The sequence below is a fragment of the Dipodomys merriami genome, unplaced genomic scaffold, assembly GCF_024711535.1.
Source record: "Dipodomys merriami isolate MVZ:Mamm:240054 unplaced genomic scaffold, mDipMer1.0.p SCAF_4, whole genome shotgun sequence".
In the NCBI taxonomy this organism is placed as follows: Eukaryota; Metazoa; Chordata; class Mammalia; order Rodentia; family Heteromyidae; genus Dipodomys; species Dipodomys merriami.
Window position 1 is genome coordinate 88,329,462 of NW_027205603.1, and position 13,266 is coordinate 88,342,727.

The 13,266-nt window shown below is 57.4% G+C and overlaps 1 protein-coding gene across 3 annotated transcripts in view; it reads right to left on the bottom strand.

Moving 5' to 3' along the window:
* St3gal1 (ST3 beta-galactoside alpha-2,3-sialyltransferase 1) overlaps positions 1-13,266 on the bottom strand; it is a 55,332-nt gene that overhangs the window by 19,137 nt on the left and 22,929 nt on the right. For 2 of the 3 annotated variants that reach the window (XR_011365714.1, XM_069991448.1), the window contains exon 2: positions 2,544-2,598. The exons of the other annotated variant lie outside the window; for it this stretch is intronic. The gene's annotated coding sequence lies outside the window, so the exon portion shown is untranslated. The remainder of the gene's footprint in view (positions 1-2,543; positions 2,599-13,266) is intronic. 3 annotated transcript variants of the gene reach the window in all.

Consider the following 13,266-nt stretch of genomic DNA (forward strand, 5'->3'; position numbering starts at 1 on the left):
ACCTGGAACAATGATCCCCATTCTGTGGCTGAGAAAACAGTCTAAGGCCAGAGATGGTGACAGCAAGTGACCACATCGTACGCTCAGCCGGCTGGAGAGACCAGGGCTCCAAGTCAACACCAGCCTGTGTCTGGGTGACCCGTCCCTTTGGATGGCTCAGGAGGCCTGGCTTTTCCTCCATACCTGGGTCTGTGACAGCCAGTTCGGAGACCTAAGGCAAGGGTTGCTGGCTCCCCAGGCTGGTCAATACTGCCTGGACAGGCCTCCATCTGAGCTTTGTGCCTCCCCCGTCCCCCAGAGCTCAGCGGGTGAGGGAGCAGCTCAGGTCACTCGGTTTCTGCTGGGGAAGACAGTCCCTGCTTTGGGCCCTCAGCCAGGAAGCGCGCAGAGCCCTGAGCCTTGGCTCTGCCAGGCAAGATGAAAGGAAAACGTCCCAGACCATGCTCATCTCCGCTAACGGCTCAGCCTCTTCCAGCCTGGCCGTGCCTGCCTGCCCCCAGGGAACCTGCAGCAGCTGCTGGGTTGCTGCTTAGGGCAGACCAGGGGCAAAATCAACATGAATGGAGAAGGATCACGCAGAGCATTGGTTAGGGAACGCAGACAGGATGGAGGCACACATTCTGAATGTTTACATCCGGGCAACTAATGGAAGAGTGAGTCAAGCCAAGAACTCTGAAGTCTGGCGATGGGGCGAGGGGTCAGGGGCGCCTGCACCGCTGTGAAGGGTGCACATGGGGTCACTGGGCACACACTGGGCCTGTGTGACACAGGTGGAGGCCCCGGTGCCCCATTGGCTACCCATAGGCCGGGGCGGGGGGGGGGGCGGGGGAGAGGCCCCGGCAGAGCTGGACCCACAGCCCAGGCACCCGGGTTCTGGGAACCACGCTCTTTATAAGAAAGTCGCAGGAGCTCACAGACCAGTGGTCAGGCGGAATTGCTTCTGATGATTCTTTCCAGCTGAATGAGATTCAGTTAATGGAAGACTTAATAAGGCTTTCTGGGCCCGAGGTGAAGGCCAAGCTGCAGCTCCCGGAAATGAGTTTTTGGCTCGGGAGCTGCAGGTCTGTGTAGGGAGAGGTGAGAAGGGCCGGAAGCCCGGCAGGACCGCAGGCACAGCCCATCCCCGAGCGCGGCCGTGCGGAGAATCAATCCTGCCAATCGGAGTGCCCGCAGGAGGCCGGGGCCCGGGGACAGGAGGGCTGCGCTGAATATAGACCCTGGGTCTGACAGCCAGGTATGGCCGGCCAGCAGAACAGACCGAAGGAGCCCAGAGGAACGGGCAAGAGTCTGGGCCTGACTGAGATTCCAGTTGGAGGATCTGCTGGCCTCTGCCGCCCTGTGGCCCAGCCTTCACCTGCGGGGCCTCCATCCCCAGGCTCAGCATCAGCCTCCAAGGTACCTTGGTGTATTTTCTGACTACTTGGGAATCTGGTTTCCCTCTGATTTGATTATGAACCACAAAGTGTGCACTGTAGCGTGCTGGACACGCCCAGCTTTACTTAAAAAAATTATGTGCTGAGAGAATAACCACAAAGCAACAACAAGAAGCTATTTTAAAGGTTGCCACGAAGTGCAGTGTGCAGTGTGCAGAGCCACATCCGGCTCTGTCTTTCTTCTGTCCCACCCAACTGTCTCATTCTGTTTTCTTGCTGTACAACTCCTTCAACTACCACCATCACCACAGTCCTACTGACATGGAGGTAACAGACAGAGGAGAGTACTGAGCAGTAGCCATGTTGGGGGCGGGCACTGAGGAGAGGCAAATACAGAAACACATCCTCTGTCTCAGGACCTTTGCATGTGCTGTTCCCACCATAGGAATGTCCTTACTCCAGAATCTGTAATACCTGATCCTTCGTGCCTCCTCTCCTGTCAGTCTCCCCTGCTGGAAGTGTTAGTAGGCCCTCAGAAAGTAAGTGGTAGTGGCTTGAGAGCCAGCCAAACCCAAAGAACAAAGGTTCCTTCAGCCATGTGTGTTGCACACGGCCCGGAGATCTTGTACACATCTGGCCTGAGTCCCATAGAAGACTGATGGTAATAATAATAACAGCAATGGCAAACTTCCACAGGACAGTGCCTGGCTATGGCCAGCAGCCCGTGGTCGTGGGGCCCAGAGCGGGAGGCTCTGCTCTGCTCTCCTCTCCTCCGACCTGACCCCAGCCAGGCAGATCAGGAGGGAAGGACGCACTGAGCCACCAGACTTCCTCTGTCTTGCAAAAACAATGCAACCAAAAATACTACAAACCACACTACGCAACTGTGCACTGCTCAGGGCGTCACTGTGTGTGTGTGGGGGGGGGTGCGGCTGGCCCTAGAGTGAGCCCAGGCTCTGCTTCCTAGACAGCCTGCCACTCGGAAGGACTTCCCTGGAGACAGCCACCATCCGTCAGACATCTCATCGCTGAGCCTAGGGTGCTGGGGCTCTGGGTTTGTCTGCTCAAAGAAGCAAGAGTCCTCTGCTGAAGATCACCACACACAGAAACAGCCCTGCTGGGGCGTCCATCTTCCCAAGCTCCCCGGAAGGAAAAGAACCGAGGGCTTACCTGCTGGGTGACCTCAGCGGGGTTACTTCACCTCTCTGAGCCTCTGTTTCTTCATCTGAAAGACAGAAATGCTCAGACTGACCACCAGGAGAGGATATGCAGAGTGCCTGCCATGGGCTCAGCCCAGCCGTAAGTAAACGCTAACTGCGTGTGCTGAGTGACTGGGCCCGTCAGCTGCCCGGCGTGGAAATGGAGCCGACCTGCATGTGCAAACTTCCTGTCACAGCCATGAAGAGAAAGCTGTGCACGCAGCACGCCTCAGACCACTTCCTGTGCCCAGAGACTGGCGTCCCAGAGAGCTGGAAAGTGCACGGGGACGGGGAGGAGGCAGTCCACGCTGCAGGAGCTTGAGGAGGGCTGGCTGGCTGGCGCAAGCGGGCCAGGGTCTGTGTGCTGCGCGGGGCCAGGCGGGTCCCGAGTCCCACGGCCCCGGGAAGGGCAGGAAGGACAGAAAGCGCTGTGCAGACAGAGCCAGGCTCACGGGCCCAAAGCCGCCGCGGGGCTGGTGGCTGGTAGAGGTCACGCTGGAGCAGGGAAGGGCAGGGGCTTTGCTTCTAGAGCATTCTTCTAAGAGGCAGGACACAAACACGTTGTGGGTAAGAGAGGATGTGGATCTGGAAATTGGGTGAGGTTGGTGGCCATAGTCTAATCTGAGGTCCCATACAGTGAGAACCTGGGTGACGACTCCCCGTGTCCCTGCCAGTGACACCTCCCGTCATCACCATCACCGCCCGCATCGCCTCCTCCCACACACGGCCTCCCTCAGCCAGAGACAATGTGCGGAGCAGCGCTGGTCCCCAGCTGCAGTTAACCCAGCTGGCGCACTTGCGGAGGAACAAGATTGGCTGGTCACGACCGAGCTCTGGGGAGTGTTTGTTACGCAGCGAGGCTGGCAGACCAATGGGAGGAGCCTTTGCAAGCATCTGTTTCCCGCTAGCAGACATCTGATGGGTAGGACCCGAGCTGTGTGGCAGAAGGCCTGCCCCCGGCCTGGGCTCTGCCGCGACCTCTTCACTGCTCTGACCCCCGCTTCTCCCGCATGCTGGGGATGGGAAGTGGCCCATCCCACGCGGTCACAAGGACGGAGTGATGAGAGACGTCAGCGTCCCCACCACAGGTCTCCTAACAGTTCTTCCTGACAGGGGACAGGCTCAGTTCGCTGTGTCAGCCTGGATTCCAAGCAGGTGCTGCCCGGCAGTCACTGCACCCTGACAGCAGGGGCCCTTGGTGCTGGGCCGGGCCTGGGGGCTCTCCTTGCTCAGGAAGGCAGCAGGAAGCGGGAAGCAGGAAGCAGGCTGGGAGGAGTCAAAGGGAGCACTGTGCTTGGGAGGGGAAAGCTACCCACCGGCCGCCCACTGCAGGCACAGACACGCTGGCCAGAAGGGAAGAAGGGAAGGCTCGTGGTCCTCTCCTTTCCTCCACTTTCACCGCCTAGAGGAGGGGCTGAGGCTAGCCCAAACTCCCGCATGGGGCTAGCCTTGGAGCCTGGGAGGAGAACCGGCTGGGGCCTCTTGTCCCTGCCTCCCATGAGCGCAGCAGGAAGGAGGCACACCCCCCGCCGCCTGGGAGGCCAGGGCCAGAGCCAGGCGGACTTTGCCAGAACCTTGTAGAATGTGTCGAGCTCTTCTTTGAGTCACTTGGAAACATCTGTGTTCCTTTTCTGGGAAAGTCTAGCTTTCGCTCCCCAGAGGCCGGGGTCCGGTGTGGGGAGCGACCTGGGAACCAGGAAGCCAATGGGGACACAGAATGGCGGGAAAGGGGCGGGGGGGGGGGGTGGACGGGCTCTGGTTAGGATCACGGCCTGGTCTGATGGTGAAGGTCACACGAAGGCCCAAGGTCAGCTCCCAGGGCCGAGCGAGGGCAAGGCCAGGGTGGTAAGTGGAGGGGAGGTAGGGGGGTGGCTGGCAGGGAAGGTGGGAAGATGGTGAAGACACAGGACACCGGGGCGGAGGGGCTCGGGGCCCACAGGCCGCTCGAGGAATGTATTCTCGTCTTGGAGAGAAGCAGGCAGCCATGAGTAGGAGAATCCAGGGACTGGGCCAGGCTCGGTTTCCCCATCTGACTGAACCCCAGACCCCCAGGGGAAGCGACGCGTGCACCGGGGCTGTGACTCCCTCCCATGTGTCTTCTGAGGCCTGTGGCCTGGCCTGGCCTCTAGAGAGGTGAAGAGACAAGGCCTCTCCCACTGAGGGCCCAGGCTGGCTGGGGTCGGGTATAACGCCCGCTCCCCCAGTCCCCTCCCCTCCCCATGGCCATCTATAAAACAATCCCACAGAACTCAGCTGCCTTGGGTAGCTTGACCCGGCCAAGGAAATGCAAACCTGACACCCGCCTCTCCAGCCGGCCTCTCTGGGGGTCACTGGAGTAATCTGCTACCCCAGGAAAGTCGGCCAAGGGCTCTTGATTACCAAGCCCTGTCCTCCAAGTTGCTCAGGTTCCCTGCCAAACAGGTCTGCTTCACCCGGAGACGTGACCCCCTGCCCTCCCACCCTGGATACCCTCTGGGGCAGAGGGACACCGGCTGCGGGGTGGCATGGGACACGGGGCGGTCAACCCCAGAGGGGAGCAGGGCGTGTCCTGGCTCAGCAGCTCCTCTGCCCAGCCTCGCCCCCTTCCCCCGCTTCCTGAAACACCCCCTCAGTCATCCACTGCCTCCGCTCCCACAGGGAGGAAACGACACCTCCTTGAGCTGGGCTGAGCGCACCCATCAGGAAATAATGTCACAGAACCTTCCGGGCTGACTCAACTTTTTGTTGTACTTGGGGCTTAGGTCTTGGCTTCACAGGAGAGACCAGAAGCCACAGCCCACTCAGCAAAGAACTACGGGGTCCCAAGCTAGAGAAAACAACAATAAACAAGAGGTGCCATCTTCGAGGGACACGGGCAGCTCATGTGTCCTAGCTACTCAGGAGGCCTAGAGGATCGCAGTTCAAAGCCAGCCTACACAGAAAAGTCAGTGAGACTCTTATCTCTAATAAACTACTCCAAGAAAGCTGGAAGTGGAGCTGTGGTCCAACTGGTAGAGCGCCAGCCTTGAGAAAATGAAGCTCAGAACGGTGCCCAGGCCCAGAGTTCAGGCAAATAAACCAAGTCCCTTCTTATCCCATCCCTTACGCCTGAACTGTGATCCTCCTATTTATGTTCTGTCTCGCTGTGCTGAGAGGCATTCCCATGCCCAGATTTTTCTGGTAAAGTGAGGTCTTTTGAATGTTTTTCTTGCCTGGCCTTGAATCACAATCCTCTCCCTCTCAGCCTCCCAAGGAGCTGGAGTTACAGCCTTTCCACGGGTCTTCAGGCTGCCCAATGTGGTACGTGTAATGGCCTTTTGTCTCTGGTCCAGGGGACACGAAGTTCTGCAGCACTGGCCAGCACGCCCATCTCCTTCGCCGTTCTTTCAAGCTCATAAAAGGACTTGCCTCATGTAGCTGTTTCTAATTAAAATTCAACTTCTGGTTTAAACCACACTTCTTCAGCTGCACAAATCGATTAACTGATCAGGGCAACTAATTGAATGAACTAATTTAATTAAAACTACATGTAAAATAAAGGTCCTTCAGGTGCTAGCCAGCCTTGTGGTTAGCAGACATTGATGAAGACAGGGCAGCTGCAGAATAGCCCTGTCCCCAAGAGCTGTATCCGATCTACCAGGGATCTGGCCTGACATTGGGGGCTGTGTGGCCTTTAGCAGGTGATGGACCCTCTCTGAGCTCTGCGTCCTTACCCATAAGATGAGAACACAGGGCCCAGCCCTGGAGGGAGAAGGGTCCAGCGAGGGTTGTCCGGCCAGGGCCTGTTGTGTGCTGTGTGGCCCCCAGGGAAGCGGGGCCTGACCTGGTCAGTGACGAGTCCACGGTGCACACAGCACACTAGCGAAGCACAAGGAAGGCCTCCTCGAGTTTTGCAGGTCCAGCCCTTCCATCTGGTCTGGTTCTGTCCTCACCGAGTGCATGTGTGCCAGAAGTGTGTGCACACACACGTGCACATACACATCCGAGAATACACTCTCACAATGTCCTTCAACTGCACTTAGAGCCCCGAGCTGCAGGCTGCTGAAACACATCAGCCCGGCACACACTCAGCACACCCTGAGCACACGCTCAGTCCATGCTCAGCATACGCTCAGCACAACTCAGTCCACACTCAGCACACACTCAGTCCCCACTGAGCCCACACTCAGCACACATTCAGTCCACATTCAGCACACGCTCCGTCCACACTCAGCCTACGCTCAGCACACACGCAGCACATGCCAGGCTTGCCACTCTCCCTGGGGAGAACTCGCTCCTGGGCGCTCCCCGCCCACGGCCGGACAGCCACTCCCTGCTGCTTGGCATCCAGTCAGCCTTGGCCTGTGCTTAGCTTCTGCTTCGTTTTTATCAAAACCATCCCAGGGTGGCGTTGAGCAACATGGGCCTGACAGTCCCTGGCTGAAGGCGGCAAGCCCAGGCCCCTGCCCCGCTCTGCCCAGAGAAGGTGGGGCGGCATCTAGAATGGGACACAGGGGACTCCCATGACTCCCTGAGACGTCGGGCAAGTCAGTGAATTCTGAGCCTCTGCTTCCCAGTCCGTCCACACTCGACTCGGTCTACGCCACGGAGACCGGCCTCGGGGTTAGGTTTGTCTGCGACGCTGTAACTAAGTTTAAATTGCATCTTCGAATGGCATCTTTAAAATCTCGACATTTCCTGTAAAATTCCAGTGCCTGGCTCGCTTCCAAAACAAAAGGGCAGCAGGAGCAGCCGCAGGCAGGGCTCCTCGGGGTTCAGCGGCCGCCATCTGCTCCCAGGCCAAGTCAGGCCTCACAGTGCATAACAGGCCCTGCTGCGTCTGCAGCCCTACTCACCCTCTACTTTGGACATGTGGGCCCTGTCATCCTGTGAGACTGGGACCCCAGACTGGCCGTGTATCGTCTCAGCCCCGGCTCTCTGTCCCTCACTTGTCTGATCCATCCCAGGGTAGACAATTGCCCCGCTTAGGGGTGAATCCTCTAGAAACACTCTCCCTGACTGCTGGAAAGACAGACCTGTCTCAGCCAGGATCCCAAGGCCCTGGTCCTCAGGAAGACAGTGGCCTGGAAATGCTGGAGGCAGCTGGAGGCCAGCTCCAGCTCAGCGCAGCGGCCTAGGCCACAACCTCCTGTAGTTCCCTACCACAGGGAAGAAAGGCCCATTCACAAACCTCAGCAGAGGTTTTTCTCCCCTAGTAATTTCCTGCTCAGAGAATTTCAGGGTTGAAAGGGACTTTTATTAAAAAGCAAAACATACCACTGGGTCTCAGTGGCTCAAGCCTGTAATCCTCTACTGTGTGGGAGGTTGAGAAAGGGAGGCCGGAGGCTGGAGACCAGACAGAAAAGTTCAAGAGACCCCTTCTCAACCCGTAGTCAGGCGCAGTGGGAAGCTGAGCTTGCTCGTGTGGAGGTTCCAGGCCATACTGGAAACATACAGGAACATACTGGAAAGAGTCCATTCTCCGTGCAGGAAGCTGAATGTAATGGTGTGTGCCTGCATTCCCAGCAGATCATGAAGCCTAAAACAGGTGGATCATACATAGCTCAGATGTGGAGTGTGTGTGTGTAGGGACCATATTCTAAAATAATCTGTGAAGAATAGGGCCCAGTCTAACATGCTTGAGGTCCTGGATTCAAAATCTCAGTACTGTCAGAAGAAGATGGAGGAGGAAAAGGAGGAGGAGGAGAGGAGGAGGAGAGGGGGGGGGAGAAGAAGGAAGAAGAAAAAGAAGAAAAGGAGGAAGAGGAAAGAATCAGCAACAGAGGAGGAGGAAGAGGCAGAAGAGGAAGGAGGAGGAGGAGGAGGAGGAAGAAGAAGAAGAGGAGGAGGAGGAGGAGGAGGAGGAGGAGGAGGAGGAGGAGGAGGAAGAAGAAAAGAAGAAGAAGAAGAAGAAGAAGAAGAAGAAGAAGAAGAGGAGGAGGAGGAGGAGGAGGAGGAGGAGGAGGAGGAGGAGAAGAGAAGGAGGAGGAGGGGTAGGAGGAAGAAGAGGAAGAAGAAGAAGAAAGTATCAGCAGCAGAGGGAAAGGAAAAAGAAGAGGGAAGGAGGAAGGGAGAAAGGGAGAAAGGGAGGGTGAAGAGAAGAGAGAAGAAAGGAGGGAAGGAAGGAGGGGGGGCCGAGGGAGGGTGTGGTGTCTGCCCAGGCACACACGGCCCCTGCCAGGAGGCCCAGCCCCACAGCTCTGCACCCAGCACTAAAGGACACTGCGGGCATTCAGACCGCAGAGCGCTGCCCACTCCCCCCTCCCCGCAGATACGCAGAAAACAGCTCACCACTCTGATACCTTTGCACCCAAGGTTCTCAGTCATCATGCCATTTTTAACAGCACAAGCCAGAGTGCTTCTCCCTGGCCCCAGCTAGGAAGTGAGGAAGTCCGTAGCTCACTCCGAGACTGGCTGGACAGTTCCGCATCATGAACATGCTCAGGGCCCAGCATGGCAGAGCACGCCTGGCGTGCCAGCTCATCAGGAGGGGGACCGCAAGTCCAAGTCTGGCCTGAACAAAAGTGCGAGACTATCTAAAAACACAAACTAAAGCGGGGAAGAAAAGAAAACAAAGGGCTGGAGGTGGCTCAAGTGGTAGTGCGCCTGCCTAGAGTGTGCAGGGCCCTGAGTTCAACCCCTGTACTGCCAGAAAGAGAGACAGACAGGAAGGGAGGGAGGGAGGGAAGGAGGGAGGGAGGGAGGGAGGGAGGAAGGGAGGGAGGGAAGAAGGGAGGAAGGAAGGAAGGAAGGAAGGAGGGAAGAAGGGAGGAAGGAAGGAAGGAAGGGAGAGAAAGAAAAAAGGCTACTGAGATCTCAAAACAGCAGGAGGCGCTGTGTGCTGCTGAGAGCCAGCGTGCACACTGGCTGACACTCATGCCCGGTCTCCGGGGACGCGGGCGCGGTGGCATCTGTGTGTCTGTCTCTTCCGGGCCTTTCTGTTTTTCTTAGCTTTCCAGTCACTGTGGTCTACTTTCCTCACTGGAAAAGGAAACTAACAAGCAAATAAAAATCCTGAAAAGCCAGCACTTCTGCGGTGCATCTCCTCCAGCACGCCCAGGCCCGACCAACTCCTGGGGCTGGACTGGGCAGGCCCCGGGCAGCGGGAGGGGCCGCAATCCACAGAGGACCCTGAGGAAACCATGGGAGAAGGAGGCAGGATGCCAAGACCACGTAAGCCCTGCAACATCTGAAAACACAAACACAAAGCCAGGACCGGCTGGCTCACGCCTGTCATCCTAGCTACTCGGGAGGCTGAGATCTGAGGATTGCAGTTCAAAGCCAGCCCAGGCAGGAAAGTCCATGAGACTCTTATTTCCAGTTAACCGCTAGAAAACCGGAAATGGCGCTGTGGCTCAAGTGGTAGAGTGCTCACCTCAAGCCGAAGAGCTCAGGGACAGCGCCCAGGGCCAGAGTTCAATCCCAACAGACCAAAAAACCCAAAACACCAAACTCAAACAGACAACAAAGGCTGCCCTGGCTGGAGGCTGGACAGTCCTGTATATGGATTCGGAACCTAGTGAGCGCCATGGCCCAACCCTGGACGTCAGCCTTGTCCCCTGTATGGACAGCACTGTCCCTAGAGCCCTGTGCTTTACTATCTGCAGGGCAGTGGACTACAACTCCACATCCAAGTTGGGGTTCTCAGGTTCAGAGAGGTCCATCACGGAGCCCAAGGCAGCATAGCTTGCATGGGACAGAGCAGAAGAGGCCCACAGCTGTGCCAGCTGACTTCTGCAGGCTCCACCCCACCACAGACAGACAGGGAAGGCCTGGGTTCTCACCCTGGTAGTCAGTACCCTGCAGCCCTGAGATCTTGGTGGTCACTCTCTAGGGTTCATCACCAACCTAATGGAGGCAAGGGGTATGGTGCAGACACCTGTAGTCCAGGACCACACACTGAAGAATGTTGGTACCTCCTTCTGTCCCCATTGCTGTCCTGGGGCACACTGTCCCCCTGCCTCCCAGCCACCCTTCCAGCCACCGCGAGGGCACAACGCCGCAGCCTGGTCCAGTGAGATCACTGCAAAGCTAGTGCACATGGAGGAGTTCAGCCTAATCCCCAAAGCCGGAGGTGCTGACACCCCCCCACATTCTGGGCTGTGAAGAGGAGCTGGTGAATTACCCACTGGACCCCGTTCATTCCACATCCGGGCCGAGGCCCAGGCTCCGTGGGAGCGTGCGTGTTCAAGGCCAGCCACAGCACAGACTGGCACAGGGAGCCGCACAACCTATTTCTCCCCGTGGCCTGGACCGTCGGGCCGGGGCTCAGCCAACGGTGCTCCAGGGCCAAAGCTGCCATCCACTGGCTTCTGTGAGTGACGGATCCCACGGGAGCTGAGTGGTCAGAAGATGGTCTGTTCTGGAAAACCTCAACGGGTGACTGTGCGATCCTTTATGGAGCAGGTCAGCCGCCCCCCACCCCCCCTGCTCGCGGCCACCGGGGCTGAGCGCGAGCCACGCCCATCCTGCCCACACGGCTGGGCGTGGGGAAGGGGGGCCTGGAGTCCAGCCAGTCCTGACCTGCGGCCGCAAGGGCCGGGCCGTGGGGATGGCCTCCAGCCAGGGCTCAGTGTGTGGTTGCTGAACATGAAAGTGGCTGACTCCGCACAGGCAGAGCCGCGCACTGGCGATACAGGATTCCAGGAGGATTCCGAGAGGTGCGGGAGTGCCGGGCAGGGCAAGCACACAAGGCGGTGGCTGAGCATGTCTCCCTGCTGGGACACGCCACCAGGGAATGGCTTTCTAACTCTCTCCAGGCAGCCTGGGACCAGGGTGGCCATTCTGCTTTCTAAGGCGGACCCCATCCTGGTCTGTGGAATTTAGCATCTGGAGAAGGAATTATTCTGGATGCGAGGGACAGAATCCTGCCCTGAGGACTGGCTCTCAGAATAGTCTCGCTCTCGGAAACGATGTGGAACGGGTGCCCTGGCCTGAGTCATCAATGCGCTCTCTTGTTGGTTTTAGCGTATGTGCGGCACGTGTGCAGTATGTGTGAGATGGGTGTTATAAACACACACGAATGTAGCTTCCTGTAGTGTATAACATACGCATATGCACAGGTAGGCAGCACGTGTGTGCGGCATGCATACACACACAGATGCACGTACTATGTGTGTGTGTAGGTGTACAGATAGATCGGGAGATACAGCTCACACATCTCCTGCACACCTGGTTCTCGGCTCTTTGTGCTACTATGTCACAGTAGTACTGTAAGTAAGTACAATACCCATTTTCCAGCGGGTTGGAAGTGAGACAGATTCAGTACCTTGCCTGTGGTCATCTGGCTTACTGGAGCAGAGCAAGAAGGTGACCAACCATCTCCTGCCTTAGAGTCCCAAGTAGCCTGCTTTAAAAAGCCAGACCCTTTCCCAGCATTATCTGTGGCTCTCCTCTATCCTTCTCCAGGGAAGGTAGAGAGGGGAGAGGTGGGAAGGGGAAGGAAAGGAGGACAAAGAGGGAAGGGGAAGTAACAGGTCTGGTCATGTTAGAGCACCTCTAGTTTTGCTAGCACTGTCTGGGGTCATCCATGATGCCAGAAGCATCTTCATGCCACCGAGGTGCAAGTCCTTTGCCTTGTCACCCATTCTTAAGGACAGGTGATGTCTGATGTCACCAGTGGATGGGAGCAGAGGCAGAGAGGCGGGAGAGGGTCTGCAACTGCTCCCCGAGCCAGACGCTGAAGACAATACCCACTGGCTCACGTTTTGGTTAAGTAAGTCCTGACTGCTATTGGTAGATGGTACCACAGACGCTGAAGACAATACCCACTGGCTTACGTTTTGGTTAAGTAAGTTCTGACTGCTATTGGTGGATGGGACCACGTAACTTTCAGATGGTGAAATAAACACTGTAGTAGTTTTTTGCTTTTCATAGCTAAGAGGATACACAGAAACAGCCAGGAGCTGTGCAAATGTGCTCGTTGAGATGATCAACAGTTGGTGTCCATCAACAAACACCTTACCATGTTGATCTCCGGTGGGTAGACAGGGCCTCCTGGGCCCCTAACCATGGAGTTCCTGAGTCCCATGCCCTTCCCGGCATGTGTGCGGGGTGCCCCCTCCCTCCCTCCCTGCCTCCCTCCCTCCCTCCCTGCCTCCCTCCCTCCCTCCTTTCCTCCCTCATTCCCTCAAGCATCCATTTACCCCATGAGTGACAAGTCACAGAGCCATTATAAATTAACTCATCCTTTCTGACTAGATTTCCTGCCCAGGAATAAGCCCTTGGCACCTGCTGGGTGCTGGGGCCTGGGAGCCCCGGATTCCTATGGATTCTGCGCACTCCGTCCCCTCTCAGCCCACAGGTGCTTAGATTCCACAGCGCGCTCAGATTCCACAGCGCGCTCGTGCTCTACAGAAATCCTCCACATCCTGGGCCTTCCCTGTGGGCCTTTCCCCTGTAGGTTATCCACACCCTAGGTCTGAAACAGCCGTGGCTCCGGTCCTGCCCCACACACCTAGTGCTCACCCCATCTCCAGTCACCGTATCGACAACCACACAAACAGAGGCTCAAGCACAGGCCCTCGCTCGTGTGAGGGCGGAGTTCTCGTGCCAACCCCCAGCCCTCCCTTGCTGCGGCCCTGGCTCCTTTCCTTCCTGCCCTGGACACCAGGCCGCCTCGGGAAAGCAGATCCACTTGTCACATGACCCTGCTGCTGAGGGATCCCTGGCCTTTGCCCTCAGTTCCTTCTCCCAGACCCAGGGGATCATCTTCCAGCTCCTGGTCCCCAACCTCG